The 14595-nt window shown below is 41.5% G+C and overlaps 1 long non-coding RNA gene across 2 annotated transcripts; it reads right to left on the bottom strand.

The window, feature by feature from the left end:
- Positions 1-10161: 10161 nt before the first annotated feature.
- Positions 10162-12716, bottom strand: LOC113952026. Of its 2 annotated transcripts, XR_003529354.1 has the most exons (3): positions 12601-12716; positions 12408-12469; positions 10162-10440 (listed from the first exon to the last, which is right to left on the bottom strand). It is a non-coding gene; the product is annotated as an uncharacterized LOC113952026 (long non-coding RNA). The 2 variants fall into 2 exon arrangements; XR_003529353.1 differs by lacking the exon at positions 12408-12469.
- Between the last annotated feature and the right edge of the window lie 1879 nt (positions 12717-14595).

Genomic DNA, 14595 nt, shown 5'->3' with positions numbered 1-14595 from the left:
TCTGATGGATAAGTCCTGGACCCATTTAAACTAGGTCTGTTAAAGCTCTGGACCCGTTATGCGTATGCACAGTGATTTGAATAACTTCCATCATCCTGCATTTCTGTTTTAAAAGCGTAATCCCTATTTTCCTAATAGAAACTAGTTCTGTATGCCATGTTTCTTCTTTTTGGCAGTGATTAGCCCTTGATCTGTAATTTAACTCATAAGGATATGATCTCCTATCCCAAGGGCATTTCTACTTTCCTTTAAAGCTCTATCTGCTGCAGAGGGCCAGAATATGCTCAGCAGAAGCAGCTGAGCCAAGAGGGATGATTCCCTACCCTCCCTTAGGAAAGAAATGAAAGACAAACATTAGGGGTCCAAAGTAGGAGAGGAAAGGCTCTTTTTTTTGCTAGCACAGAAGGATTGGCATGTAGGAATAAGCTGCCAGGGCAAAAGCTGCTGCTTCTGTGTGATAAGCCACCCAGTCAGAATCAGTAGGGAGGGGTGTCCTGGAGAACAAAGGCCTTTCTGGTTTGGTATTCTGAGAGTCAAGGTGATAAAACAGCTGGCAGAGTTAAGAGTGAGTCCATACCATTCCCAACCAGAACTGTCAAGGCTGTAAGAAGTAGAGACTCATGTGTGAGAGAACCCTAGGTAGGTGTCTGTTTAGAGAAAAAAGAACTGGGGAGAGATTGCATAGCATCTGATGGAGTACAGACCTGAAAGCAGGAAAGCTGGACTAAATGTAGCTGGTGTACTTATGGGGAGATGAGTAGGGAGAAGAAGAAGTATGTGGTAAGATGGGATAAAACTTTACTGCAAGTCTAGGTGATGTCAGTGAAAAGAAAAAATATAAGGTGTTCCCTTAGCTAGGACTATATATTCTCAATAAGAAGCAATTCTCAGAAATGCTGTATTCCCTGATTCCTTAGTTACTCACAGGTGTCATCTCCACATGGCTCTGCTTGGCTCATGGGGCTCTTTTCCCTATTGGTGGGATGAAAAGGGAGGGTCTCTATCTCTCCCTGTCCTTGTACTGCTGTGACCTTCCCTAGTTGGATCTCATTTGAGAACAGATATAGACCCTGCAAATGCAAATACTGCTCAGTTGCTTGTCCATAGGCTCTTCTGCAGTATAAAGCTTCTTGGAAGGACAAAGTGTTTCATACCCGAACTTTCCAAGGTGGAAGCAAGGTTGGGGAATGCTGAAGTACTGAAAGATGAAAAGACAGTGTCTGCAGAGCCTGATCAAAGATGTAAATGTTTAGTGTAACCATTTCACTTCTCCTCAGCTACTGCCTACTGCAGCCAGAGACAGAATGTTGTTGGTATAATGTGGGACTAGACCATAAGAGCATCCTCTACCACAATGCCAGGTCAGAAGAGAATCATGTTCCCTAAGATGTCTGCTCCAAAATTACTACTGTTGGACCAAATTCTAAACCCTTCATTCATTCAAAATTTTCAGCATCTTGGAATGATGTTTTTTCTGAGTAACAATTTTGCCCATTCATCAGCTTAAGTAGTTCTACAGAAATGGCATTATTTAGAGTACCCAGTTCCTGGCTTGCATACATCTCTACTAGTGCAATGATTTTAGCCACTCTTACACAGGAATTACTTCAGAGGCTGGTAAAATTGTGGAGGGAAAATAGAGAGTGGTGATGGTCCCCCCACCCCTCCCTCCAGTGAGCAGGTAATCTACAAGGCAGTCAGGAAAACAGCAACTTGGACATAAATTTGAATGTATTTTTTCTTCTTTGCTTTTGACAGGAGTCCTTGTATTTACTGTATTAGATGAGTTTTCTGAATGCAGTTAGGTTGGAAGGAATCTGCAGTGCCTTCCTTAGCTGAATGGATGTGTTGCTTAAGTCTCTTAGTCAGCTGGAGAATTACCAAAGGAAGTGAGATGAGGACTTTGACAGCTCTGTATCCTGCCTTGAACAGAGGGCAACATCTACTATTTCAGCAGAAATTGCAAGTGCAAAGAACATGGAATAATCTACCAAAGAGACAGTTGCTGCTTGACTGGTGAAAGAGTTATGTGAACCAGTAAAAATGTCATATCCTCTCTAACCTGAATGGGAATGTTTTTACTGGTGATGTCTAATACCCTTGTAATTTACTTGGTCCTTGGCTTTGTTTGCCCCAACAGTGAGTTCCGTAGATAATACCCTTAGAGGTGGCTTTTTATACGAGCTAAAATTCTTTTTGTAGTTGCAAACTACTGAGAGTGTCAGGGAGTTTGTGGAGAATGAAGGCTGTGATATTCTAATTTGCTATAGTTGTATTTCTAGGTGGCTAACCCCAGAACAGGTGAGAGGTGGTTGATTATTCCCCTGCCTCTAGTGGCTAAGGACTTAGTGTAAGAGGTTCAGCCTCTGGCAACCAAACGCTACCACTGTGTATTGCAGCTGCAGCCTACAACAGCTGCACTTGTACAAGTCAGAGGTCTGGCATCTCTACTTGGGCTGCAGCAAGAGAAATGGCAACTGGAGAGGCCCAGTAAAGAGGAACTTTCATATTATACTGATTTACTGCAAACTACCAGGATGCCACAGTAAACTCTTCCACTCTCTTCACATTACTCTTATTTATACTTAACATCCAATACTTTGGCTGTCATTCTTTAATCAAGATTTCTTTTAAACCTGTCTGAATTGCTTGGGGAAAACCCCGGGTAAATATTGTTATTAGTTAAGTAATAAGACACAACAGGGTGTGAAATATTACCCTATAACTCATACCTACTCTATAGCAGTACACTGAGTGGCACAAGGCCAAATGGCTTTGTGTGTTATTTTTTTAGTTAAATCAAATTAAAAAGACACCAGCAAAGTGTCTGTGGCTGTTAAAACATGGCCATGGTGGTAGGGGGAAGAAGGGAGAGGAGTCATTTAATAAGGTGTGCTGTCAATTGCTCACTTTTTAATTTAGTGAACGATGAAAAGTACTAAGTGGAAAGCCCTGGAGATAGGTGTCCTTCACTTATCTAAAGGACAGATTGGACAGAAACAGCAGCAGCATGAGCTCTGTCATCACTCTGTGGCAGCAGGCTTGCAAGTTCCACCTCTGGTGGGTTAAAAGCGTCCATTTGCAAGGTCCCATTCAAACTTTTGTCACTCAGCATGACCTGCCATTAACTGTGGCTTAATAAGGTGCTTCCAGGACCATAAGTTGCCTTGGAGGCATCTGTCAAATTGGAAGCAAATTGAGGCTACCACTTACGAAAACCACTAGATAGATTTTTACTGATGACTTGAGATTCCAGCCTGGGACCAAACTCAGTCTCTGCATAAGTCAGATGATGTTGTCTCATTTGGTTCATGTGGCAGGAAAAAGGTATCCATAATGTGTTGCACTCTAAAAGACCTTTGTTAACTGTTTTCTAACTTTTTGAGCCATGTTCACATCCTTTTTTTTTTTTTTTTTTTTTAATTCAGCTTTATATATGCCACAGCATGCAATCCTGTCTGCACAGGATAGGCACTTTGGCTGGGATTGTCAGGGCTGCACTTTGGCTGCAGAGACAAACTGGCCTCCTCTGAGCTCTCACTTCTATTTTAGTTTAGAATGACCCTTTTATGAGTAAATGGGTCCTTATCTGTTGCTCTATTTAATAGCCCATTTGCTACACGCAGGAATCTGTTTTCAGGAATGGGCAAGTGCGTCTTGGGTTGGCTAAACTGTACATTGGCTTTTCAGGAATGAAATCCTTGTGCTGCGAGGAAAATGTTAAGTTTTCATAGAATCTTACGTGGGTTTTTTGGTTTTGTTTTTGTTTGCTTTGTGCAGACAGCTGCTGTTGTGTCCGCTACCCAAGGCCCATTAGCTACCCAGCAGCTTCTGACTCAGAAGCCAGGCTAGAAATGTAGAAAACCATATAAAAAGATGCTCATTAATCCTTATTTGGTTCCTCCCATAGGCATTTTCCTTACATGCCCAGTATTTCTCACATGCTGGACTCCCTGTGCAACAGGAGGCTTCCATTTGCTTTAGTCTTTAAAGATCCAAGCAGTTTATTTGTGGAGCTTGCTGTGCTGCTTATTCTCTGATGCAGGGTAGGGCATGTGTGAATCTAGTCTAGTAAGTCTAGAGAAGGGGAGGATGCTTTACTTTTCCTTTCCCCATAGAAAATACTGCCTCTATGGACAAAAGAGCATGAAGGCTAACAAAGTGCTTTCCCCCTGTGGTTTGAGACTGGAACAATTCCTGGAGCAATGCTGTGTCCTTTGCATGTGCTCATATGTATATGTTGGCTTGCAGTTAGCACAGAGATACATCAATATTCCTGATGACAATAAATACAGCTATTAGGATGAGTAGAGAGCTTATCTTAATTGGGTAACAGATGAGCAGGCGTATGTTGCTGTTGAATCCATCAGCATTAACTGGGCAGAGGTAAGTTTGATCAATACTGACACTTGAGTGCATGGGTAGCCACTGGAAAATATTAATTTACAATCATGACCGGCACCTCTCATTAACCAGAAATGTGTTAACCCTAATTGGTTCAACAGGGCCCTGCTGTACCTCACTGTGCTGCTCACAGTCTTTCTTCTAGTGCCTAAGACTGAGTTTTCTACAATGGGAACTCGATGGTGCTCAAGTTTGTGCTTTGGGTGACCAGTCTGGCAGCTGTACTGCAGCATCCATTAGGCCAGGAAGGTATGCAGTGCACACCCACCTGGGTATACAGCCCGTATGGCTGTGGAGACATGGAGATCTACATATTTGTCTGTTCATGCCTTATGGCCAACTTGAATAGGAATTAGGCTGAGTAGGAGCGACACTGATTTATACCATCTGCAAGTTTGTACCACAAATACATAAGCATTCATATGCTTTTCTGTCTGTGCATGCACTGGGGGGGTTGCATGCAGATATGGACCAAGTACACTTGTGGTAGCATTAGGTTGCCCTCAGAACTGTCAGGGTATGTAAACAACACTGATTTTAATGGGAAAACTGTATATATCTGTGTGTGTGTATGGAATACTTATAAGCGTGTGTGAAAAATGCTTCTTATGCTATATTACCAGCAATGACAATTTGTTTTCTCTAACTCAACAAAATCCTCACAGCCATCCATTCAAAGCAGTCATCTTTGTCAAGTGCCATAAATATGCATAGTGTATATACAAATATGAGCTGTAAGAGTTGAAATCATCTTGTAATTAAGGTCCACGCCTGACAGTAAGGGAAGCTGAATTTGCTGTTAGACCTTCAACATCTGTGGAGATAAGACTGTTATCCACATCCACCAAGGAAAGAATGAGAAATGATGGGCTTAAATTGTAACCTAGATCTTCTTGCTCCATATTAGGAATAACTTTTTAGCAGTAAGAATACTTACACACTAAAATAGGTTGCCTGAGAAGATTATAGAATTTCTTCTTTGAAGTTTTCACAAAGAAATGCCCAAGTTGGACAAACATCTGTTGGGACTAGTTAAAGGCAGAAAAAAAAGGGGGTTTATGTCTTTTGGAATGCTTTTCATTTATGTTTTCTCGTGCCTTTAGAAGCACAGATGTGTCTCTGCTTCTTCAGCTGAACATGGCTGGATGTCAGCACTGTCTATGCTTATAGCAACCTCATTTACAACAAACTTATCTGTAAAGTCATCTGGCCTTAATCTCTGTCCTCTATTTTAATGGTCAAGTTTAAGTAACGGCCTTTGCCAGTCATCATAACTTGATTGCCCTCCTTTGATATCCTGGGAGCTGCAATGAAAAACACGAGGCAGAAGGAAGCAATTTCTTAGTCAAATGAGTTTCAAAATCAAGAAAGCTTTCCTCTTCAAAACTTTCCTATGCTTGTGACTTCTCAACTCCTTAATCTTTCTTTCTTGTTTTAATAGTAAGGGGTTGTGCTGGTTTAAAAGTTAACCAGCAGGGGAAATGAACTCAACTCAAAAGAGAGATTGTAAGTCAGAATAACAATTTAATAAAATAATACAATAAGCACAACTACACAGACAAGCAATTGGTATCAACCCACAAAACCCAAATGTACAACCTGGCACCCCAGGGCACAAACAAAACAGTGCTCCCTGGGCCCCCCCTGAGTCCAAATCAAAGGGAGAGGGGAAAAACCTGCTGGTGGGAGAGCTGCTGCAGTCCAGCTAAAAGTGGTGATTATAGTCCAGCCGAGGGTGGTGGTGAGCTGTAGTCCTCCTCTGGATCCCACGAGTGGAGAGAGTGCAAGGTTCTGAAACTCCAGGTTTATATATTCTCCAGCTCAGGCAGCAATGCTTAGCCCCTCCCCCAGAGTGGGGAATTCCATAAAAGGATGCTCAGTCCTTCCCTCAGAGTGGGGAATTCCATAAAAGGGTGTGAGGGTGCTCAGTCAGGGAATTCCACAAAAGGGCATGAGGACAGGAGCATGGGGGGGGGGGGCACCTCACAGGCCTCTACTGACAACAGTTTCTGGGAAATGGCATGGAGGGCTATAGAATACACAGTTTTGGGCTACACCCATCCAATGATGAATCGGTCCCAGCTGTTCTAACTAGGACAGGGGTATTATGAAGTTTTTGGTAACAATCCAATCCAAATATATTAGCAGATAAAAATATTCAACTCTTGCCCTGCTACCTGGACCATGATTTCCCAGTCCCTTCTGAGTCCCCAGCATTCTTTTGGTCTTATTGGCCCTCCAATTAGCCCAGCAATTTCTTTTTGGCACTCAGGTATCTGTACCATAATTGATTTCCAAAACACTTGCCTTTACAAGGAAAAACTATTCCTTCTATATAATTCCATAGTATAGTCACCATTTCTCTTCTGCCTTTTTGTGTATCAGAAACTTTATGCCCCAGCTGATTTTGTCTTCTCATTCTGTCAAAGAGGATGCTACGAGGGAATGCCTGAAACCTAGGGAATGTGAAGAAGAGCAACAAACACCCGTAAAGAAACACATTCCAGTAGCTGACCATTTGCATGTACAAATAATTCCAGTGAGGTTGTCTGAAAGATTTATTATTTGGCAAAAAGAAAAGGAAAAACTGTTGGCTTGTTTGAATGCTTCCACAGCGAATGAGTAGGGCATATGGAGACTGAGAAACAAGGTCAGACTCACTTATATCTAAGTCTTGCTTACCAGGAGCCTGGATACTTGGTATTTATAATATTTGTACCACTGCTGTTTCTTGGAGCATCTTTCAAAGAAGCTCAATGGGGAATTTTCCAACAGTTTTGTGTTGAAAGTTTCAGTTTGTGAAAATACAAGAATTTACAACTTTTTTGTGTTTGTTTTTGTTTTTTGGTTTTTTGGGTTTTTTTAATGTAACATTTTTGGAAGGAGTTTTTGGTCTCAGCTGGAAACTTTTGATGAAAGAGACCAACTGGACCTGAGAATCAAACAGCATGGTGACCAAGGGTTTAACCAAGGAAGCTGGAAGTCACATAAAAGCCCTCACTCTGGCTCTGTTCCCAACATCCATGATTTTTCTCAGGGTTTTTTTGTGGTGTTTTTTGGTTTTTTTCCAGCAGTTGAAGTATATTTTTAGCCTTGCCTGAGTGGGGGTGTGGCTATTACACTTTGTATTAGCTGTCCCCATAGTTGTCAAATGAGGAGGAAATTGGTTGTGTAGGCCTGCTGGAGCACTCATCTGGGATGTGAGAGCTGGGAAATACAGGAACAAGAACTAGGACCTCCCCAATGCAGCCAAATGCCTACCTATTTGTTAAGCTTGAGTCATTCCTTCTTGTTTTTGAAAAACAACTTTGACAGGTCTTGGTTTTTTCCCTCCAGTGGGCAATGACTCACTGTCAACTGACTGACTCAGAAACTAGGCAGTCTTACACATACCTGCTGGGGAATTTATCCTAAGATATCTTCCCTGGTTGGCTCTTGCAGCTCTGGAAGTGGAGAGTCCCCTAGGATGTGTAAAAGCCATAAAGCTTGCTGAGATCATCCAATCAGCTTCACTCTATTAGCACCCTACTGATCATATCTGGATGCCTTAGGCTGTCCAAAGAGGTTTTGGTGGACAGTATATATGTACGTGAGAGAGCAGCGGTGGGAGATGCACTGTGTGTGATGATGTAGACCATCTGTAGCTTTCTGGTGTGTGTTCTCACAAAGTTATGTTCCTATGGAGGGAAATAACCTGTGACAGGGGCCATCCATGTTGTTTCAGGGGAAGTCCAGAGGTGCTTAAGTGTCTGGGAGTCCTGCATTAATTCTTTTTGGTGTGTCGATGTGGCCACTCTCATGATGCCCCACGGATACTCTAAGACAAGCTAGGCAGCCAGAGATTTTGACCTTAGAGGTGTTGGCAGAAAGGGCTAAGAAGAATATTTATTTAGAACTGTGGCTTTGTCCTGAGCCTGCTATGCCTCCAGCTATATTATACGTGGTGTGTAATGAAAACTTTTGACAATATGAGAAAATAGTATGGAAATAGCATTTCCTGGCCATCTCTAGACTGCTGTTCTCTTTTTTGGAGCAACATTTACTTCAGAGTCAGTTAAAGCAGACAAGACATTGGTATTGGGGATAGTGAGAAAGAATGAGATAAAATCTCATGCAAACAAGTGTTGGCAGCCAATGGAATTGGACTCCATTTTCCAAGGACTGGATCTGGCATTGTGTCTTAGAAGCCTTAAGAGATTTATTATCAGTTTGGCTTGATCTGTGACACAAGATTTATGGCCAGGCTGAAATTGCCCAGAAATAGCACTTCTCTCACTTTGTACCAGCACTCCACCCAACAAATGCTCAAATGGTGGGCATCATTCAAGACAAGGAACTCAATTATTTCCATGGTGGAGGTACAAGGGTCAAAGAAAGGCCCACCCAAGAGACCCAGAGAATGCCTTCCTGAAGGAGTTCTAGACTGAGAGGAATACTAGCTTCTCAGAGCCAGATCAAAGCATTGCAAGGGTGTTCTCACCTTCTCACAGAGAAGGACCATGGGATGGCAGACCTTAGGAGTGAGGGAACTGTATGGCTCTTCCAATATGTTTATTAACTAGTCATCTGAAGGGATTTATGATGGAGACATGAGAGCTGCTCTTCGTTTTTCCACACAGTGAATTGAAAGCTCTCATTCAGTGAACACCATTCCTCTTTTTATAATCTTCACCCCAATTCATCTCTACACAGGCTCAGAACTGTAATTCATTGATGCCCTATAGATGACATTTCTATATTTTGCAATGTTTTTATTAGTGATAGAGTTACAGAATTATGGGCATGTTTTGATCAGCCCAGAAGTCCTTGTACACATCAGTCTTTCCAAAACACAGAGAACCCTTCTTGGTGATTCCCAATCTTCTGTTTAAGGAAAAAATTGTCTTAACATGTAGCGCTAGGAATCTAATGTGGTTGATCTCTTCCATCTCATCTCTCCTCTGGAACTCTAGGTTATCCTATAAAGTAGTGTATTCACAGATCTCCAAGCCAAGGAAGTAAGTCGTTCTCCCTAAAACTGATAGTGGGAGATATGGGATCTGGGTTTGTGTTTTCTGAGTAGTTTAGGTAGCTGCAGGTTACCGTTAAATAAGAGGTTAGAGCCAGGGCATGTAAAGGGCAGTGGAGCAATTCTTTAACTTGTGATGGAGTGTAGATGCTGCCTGATTTGGATTTTCTGAGCAGCTGTACTCTAAGTCCACCTGAGTTGATGGCTGCCCTTCCACTCACAATGTGGTTTAACTGAGTGGAATTTTATTTCCTGAGTGTACAATAAAAAGCACAAAGTTTACCATATCTGTTAAATCTGGTATAGGGGGTAGAGAAAGAAACTTCCAGTGCACACAGTTCATCTCCAGACTGGCAGAGAATAGGAAAAGGGTCATAGAGGGTTTCAAAACAATATATTGCCTCTACTTCATCATTACTGATATTTCCAGAGCACATAAACAACTGCAACCATTCCAACCCCACTGCTTTCCTTTTTTTGTTTGAGTGGGGTTTATTTTGTTGTTGTTTGTTTGTTTGTTTGTTTGTTTTCATTTTTGTTTGTTGTTGGGTTTATTTTAATGTTGGCTTCACCACTTCTTTCATCTGCCTCTTGAGTGACTTTTTCCCCCACTATATTATTTTTTATCAGTGGACTGCTAGAGACCTCCTGGATGCCATACAAGTGACAGCTCCTGAGCAGTCAAGACAAACAGTCAAATAGAACGACATAAGCACAAAAAAAAGGAGGGAAGAGAAGCCCTCCAGAGCTGTGATTTCACTTCCTTTATTTTATCTGCTTGCAGGGGCAATATAAACAGGAGAAAAATGACAACAGAATGCTCCACTTCTAATAACTTCAAATGGTTTGAATCTGACATTGATGGGGAACTTGGAGAAACCAATAGCAATTCCTTAATTCTTTCTTTCTCACTGCCTTCCACCTGGACTTCATGCACAGGAATGAAGAAGAGCTACCACAGCAGGTAGCTAACATCCAGGCATGGTGCAGCAAACTCTTCGCCTCCCTCTGTAGTCCTAGAATATTGTCTGACAAGCACAAGAAAAATATGAGGTGAATTAACATTCCTGCTATATAGAATAACTAGCATAAAGACTCAAGTTTTTCGAAGTTACATACTGCACATAACCTCCAGCAAGTCTGTAACCCTGTTGGAAAAATTCTGTGTTTTTCAAGGTCAGCTGAAGTGCTGCCTACATTAAGGAGGTTGGCACCAATGCAATTGCATCAATATAGAGCACGTTTTCTTAATGTAAAAAGGACCTTGCTGTCCTTTCAGGAATGAATCTTGCATAGAGAACTTTCTGAAGGGAAAATAATGAATAAAACAAATGTGAAGTTTACAGACATAACATGTTTTCCTCTTTTTGATGGAGAAACCTTTGATAGTTTTGAAGAAACTAGACTTTTTTTTTTTTAACTTTTACAAGACTTCTATTTCTAAAAACTGTTTTCCAAATGACATATAATTTACCCCCAGAAGAATTTTCCTCTGACAGGTGATCTAGTCATGATGAATTTCAGGAAGAAAAGATATTTACTGAGAAACTTACACACAATTAAAAACTGAGATGTGAAAGGAAATTCACTGTTCCACCTTGAATGTTCTGACTCACCGGATGTGTAGGTTCTCTATATTACCTGCTGTGTACAGAACATCTTCCTTGCTGCTTTTGCAGGGGTCATAAAGGAGGATTCAGTAATGGGAAGCAGTAGGATCCGAGGATGCTAGTTTTAAAAATTTCAGCTTCATTTCTTCTCCAAGATTTACTCTCCAAATGGGAGATGCAGCAAAACAGTGGACCTGCCAGGGTCTGTTATGTCTTATAGTGGTGGATGAGGAGTTGCCCTTCTCCTTCACCTGCTTCAAAACTTATTACTCCATAAGCAGGATTCAGCTCCATATTCAACCACTTGAATATGGCTGGTGCCTAGATTGTCCAGTTAAGGACAGGCTTTGGTCAAATGACCACATTTTTGCTTGTCATCTGATTCTCAAATCACAGTGTACTTGCATTCAGAGAGCATCTACCAGGGGATGATGAAACATGTTACTATTGTCATTCTCTTGTAGGCAGGGCAGCACTGGCAATGAAACAGTTTTCGATAGCAATGATAATTGGAATTTAGGGATCAAGAGGCTGGAGAGAATTTTTTCAGTAATCCTAACAGGTGATGTTGACTATGCTGAAAACAACAGGATGAACTGTAACTACAGTTCCTGGAAAGTATTCTCATGTAGCTCTTTTCATGTCCCATCTGCAGGTCACTACCAGCTCATTTTTTGCTTAGAGGAGAGTAAATGAGGATTATATTCTTCCAAAAGAGTCTATTTTTTGGTTGCATTCAAATTGTTTGATGTTTCCTTGCACTTTTTCTCAATAACAACAGAACTGAACACCATACTTCTAAAGGTACTGACAACCACAGCTTCAGCTGAAGTTTTCGTAATGTGCCTAGGTAGACTCTTTTTTTCATGGTCATTTGTAATTGTCAACTTGAATAACAATACCAAAATATCCTAAAATTATCTATTTGAGTGGAACAATCAAAGACTACTATATACCAGGCATTACTCCAGGAGGGAGAGCCAATGTGAGTTCTGCTTTCCTTAACTGATCCCTGACTTTGTACCTCTTGAAACCATCATGCCTAGCTTAAGCTCAGTGATACTTCAGTAATATCCTAGCTCTACGGAGTAAGTGATGAGATTGGACTGTCATACATCCATCTCATCTAAATGGCCCTCACAACAATTCTATATTTTCAGGAAAGGCTTTATTTTGTGTTGTAGACCCCATACAATAGCAACCTGTATCCATCTAATGCAACTGCGCCATTGCTACATTGTTCCCCTTGTGTTTATGTTATGACTTTTTTCCCCCACCTTGCTCAACATGGATTTTTCTAGGCCAACAAATTAGTGAAGAATTTGGTCAACGGTAGTTGTAGCCCAGTTTCTGTCATGACAATAATAGTTTGTCCATTCACTTACGATAACATTATCACAGCCTCCTGTGTTCTTCAATAATCCCTCTGTTTCTCCACGTTTGGTAGCTGATGCAAAAGGATAACAAGGGATCTCTTTAGTGGAGGTATATAAGCTAGTTCCTGGCTGCCTAGAGGAAGCCTGAGCACAGCTGTCTTCCTCTGCGGTGCTTTTGATATTAGAGTGACTGAGTGAGTACCTTCTTCCTATCTGTGTGATCTGTGTGTATGAAGAAGATGATCTTCTGCAATTTAGTTTATCTCCTGCTAAAGCAGGCTGTATTCCATGTAACTACTTTTCACCATGCCAGCCAATCAGTCGTGTTGACACTATGGTGTCACCTTTGTGACAGCTACTTTATAGAAGTAACAGAATGCTGGTAGCCAATTAGATTTTGCTGATAGAGGTACCACAGAGTCTGTCCAACAGGGAAAAGGTGCACACCCACAGCCTGACAATTATAATACAATTGAAATTACAAAGCACATAGAGGCTAACGTAGTGATGTATTACAGGTAGGTGCATATCCACAGTCCCGTTGGAGGGTACGGGCATACAATGGATTAGACAGCCTTTGAAGCTCCTAACCCAAGCATTTCTATATACCAACACATTTAAAAAGTGTTAACCTGGTCATAAACTATTCTCAGAAAACTAAGTAAGAAGAACAGGCTGCATGGCTGACCTCTCTTCCCTCACAGGAGGCAGGGGAGCAGCTATTCTCTCCATGTTGCACTTGCCTTTACTGTGACAGAGGAGCATGAACTGATCTGTGCCATGTGCCTGTATGGCAAGCAGGTAATTTTCTTTTGTGTGTGTCTCATAAAGATAGCAGGGAAATGCAAGAGGCTGCAAGCAGCACAATTTTTCTGGCCATTGCAAGAGCCCTGTGTGCAGAGTCACCTCACACGTACTCAGAGAACAGCCAAGCGTGGCCGCTCAGACTGGGTGTTCTAAATCATTGTAACCTTTTGCAATGTTTTAAGTTTGCTACTTTAAAAAAAAATAAATCTATTTCGTTTCTACATCTGAATTTCTTTTTTATACTCTGGTGCACTCTTCCCAGAAGCAAGAACTATAGACGTGTACTCTGGGGATGGGTTATTTTCTCTAGAATAAAATGAAAAATATTCCCCTTAGTTTTTCTGGAATAGGGATGCAAAAATGCTGGTCTGCCTTTGTTATTCTCTTCACCTCCTTTTCTCTACAAAGAGGAATGTGCCCTATCTTGCAATTAATCCTCATGATTTCAATGGTAGGTGAAGTTATTTCCAGTTATTTGTTCTTGGCTTGAGGAAGTTTGGAATTAACTGTTCAAATCAGGTCATCTGTCTAGAAACGTTTTTCTAAACCCTATCTGTGTTAAGTGCTTTATATACAACAAATGACCAGAAAAAGTTTCATACACTTCCTTGTGTGCACATACAGCTTGTTTGCAGTCTTCAGTGCTTCTGGATGCACAGTTGCCATGCATATAGTTGCACATGAGAGTATGGATAGTATAGGTGGTTGTCTCTCCCTCTGACTCACCCAGGCAGGTTTTTATCCTGGCTTCTGAAATCACACCAAAGCTCGTTTGTCTTCATCAGCCCTGGCAGGTAAATCATATTCACAGTAGTACAGCTGCACTCATGGCTGACAATGGGGTATATTTTTCATAGTGTGGTGAAGGCAAGAGGCATCCTGCTTCCCTGTAAATTGAGTAGCCTGCCTGTTTCAAATGATGAGACAAGCAAATAGACACAGTGATCTGGGGCATGTGCTAGATGGAGCTGCTGTTCATGCTCAAGGTAGCCTGTGTGATGCCTCTTTGCTGCCTGAAAGACTTGTGACTTCAAGCTGGTTCCTTATAGAGCCTTGCTGTATACTGTGTTTTTCTGGTATGATGTTTTGAGGTTTTCATGTTAAACTCAAAATTAAATTAATGTTTTTATTCCACCAGTGAAGAAAGCATCACTTCTGGTTTTATATGGAGGGTTTCAAAACTTTGATTATTTTAGGGACAAGAGCAAGTTCTTCTTCCTGTTTTCACTTGGGGGCTGGAGTGACTCAGGGCACATGCTCATGAGGCCACATACAGAATGGCTCAGCACAGAGCTGTGGTTATGGTCATCCCTCAGCCACACAGCGTCAGATTTAACGTCACAGTTGCTTCACTCCTCCCCTGAGGAGCGGTTTGTGTTTTGTGAGGCAT

This window comes from Corapipo altera, unplaced genomic scaffold, assembly GCF_003945725.1.
Source record: "Corapipo altera isolate COAL_440 unplaced genomic scaffold, ASM394572v1 61, whole genome shotgun sequence".
Taxonomy (NCBI): Eukaryota; Metazoa; Chordata; class Aves; order Passeriformes; family Pipridae; genus Corapipo; species Corapipo altera.
This window is presented reverse-complemented; position numbering and strand designations above follow the sequence as displayed.